Here is a 1,127-nt window from a genome sequence, read left to right as displayed (position 1 = left end):
TGCTTGTTTTACTTTATTGCTTGCATTAGTCTAGAATACAACTTCAAACCCCATCAATTGTGACACTAGCATAAATTAAGATAGATAGACTTAGAACCCAAAGCACACCGTCCCATGGATCGACCTCGACTTAACCACTAACTAGTTGTTTTGTTGAGAATATAAATGTGTTTTGATTGGATGTGTGACGACCAACTCTTGTCCATCACAGTCAATAGCAGTATGACCATCATTTCTTCCACATCTCCCACATGTGAAAGTTTCATGTCTAGTCAACTGATGAACTTTCTGTTGATCTCCAGCATTTTGCAGCTCAAACCTGTCAAAACGAGCATTCATGGCTTCCAGCTGAGCCACGACTGCCTTATCAACCGAATGGACCGTTCAAATACCGTCCCGTGGGTTCCCATATTCAGCATAATGGATCGCCATCTCCTCAATAATGCCCCATCCCTTATCATCATCAGTATTCTTTTGAAATATTTCGTTGGATGAGGCGTCAAGTATAGCTTTGTGGTCATCGTACAACCCATTGTAGAACTGATTGGACCAAAACCACGGATCAATACCATGGTGAGGAAGAGACCTCACCAACCTCTTGAACCGATACCAAGCTTCATAGAAAGTCTCATCAGGTGCCTGCTTGAAACTAGTAATCTTCGCCCTCAACTGATTAGTGCGTTGTGGAGGGAAGTATCTTTTGTAGAAGGCAAGTGCGAGAGTCTCCCAGTTGGTGATAGCAGCAGCTGTACGGTCAAGATCAGTCAGCCACTCTCGGGATGAGTCAGTCTGAGAAAAAGGAAAGAGCACTTCCTTTATCTTGTCTTGAGTTACTCCCTTTGTAGCGGGAATAGTAGAGTAGTAATCAGTAAAAACCTCCATGTGCTTCCTTGGGTGTTCACCCGCCACACCCCGATACAAGTTTCTCTCCACCAGATTTATGTAGGACGGACGAATATCAAAAGTGTTACCGTCCTCACTCTGGAGGTTGAAATCCATAGGAATAGAGGATGCTTTAGGCTCCGAGTGACTTGCAATATTCAGCATCTTTACTAGTTGGTTGGCAGAAATGAGATTATCTTCTTCTAAAGACTGGTCTTCTACGAATAAAAAGTGTTGTAGCTCGG

General features: G+C 43.3%; 1 non-coding gene across 1 annotated transcript; it reads left to right on the top strand.

Annotated features, from left to right (window-relative positions):
- The first annotated feature begins 565 nt into the window (after window positions 1–565).
- On the top strand, window positions 566–671 carry LOC141603881 (small nucleolar RNA R71). Its single transcript, XR_012525721.1, has one exon. It is a non-coding gene; the product is annotated as a small nucleolar RNA R71 (small nucleolar RNA).
- The last annotated feature ends 456 nt before the right edge of the window (window positions 672–1,127 follow it).

This window comes from Silene latifolia, chromosome 9, assembly GCF_048544455.1.
Source record: "Silene latifolia isolate original U9 population chromosome 9, ASM4854445v1, whole genome shotgun sequence".
Lineage (NCBI taxonomy): Eukaryota > Viridiplantae > Streptophyta > Magnoliopsida > Caryophyllales > Caryophyllaceae > Silene > Silene latifolia.
The sequence above is the reverse complement of the archived record's forward strand: the minus strand, read 5'-3'. Positions and strand labels throughout refer to the sequence as shown.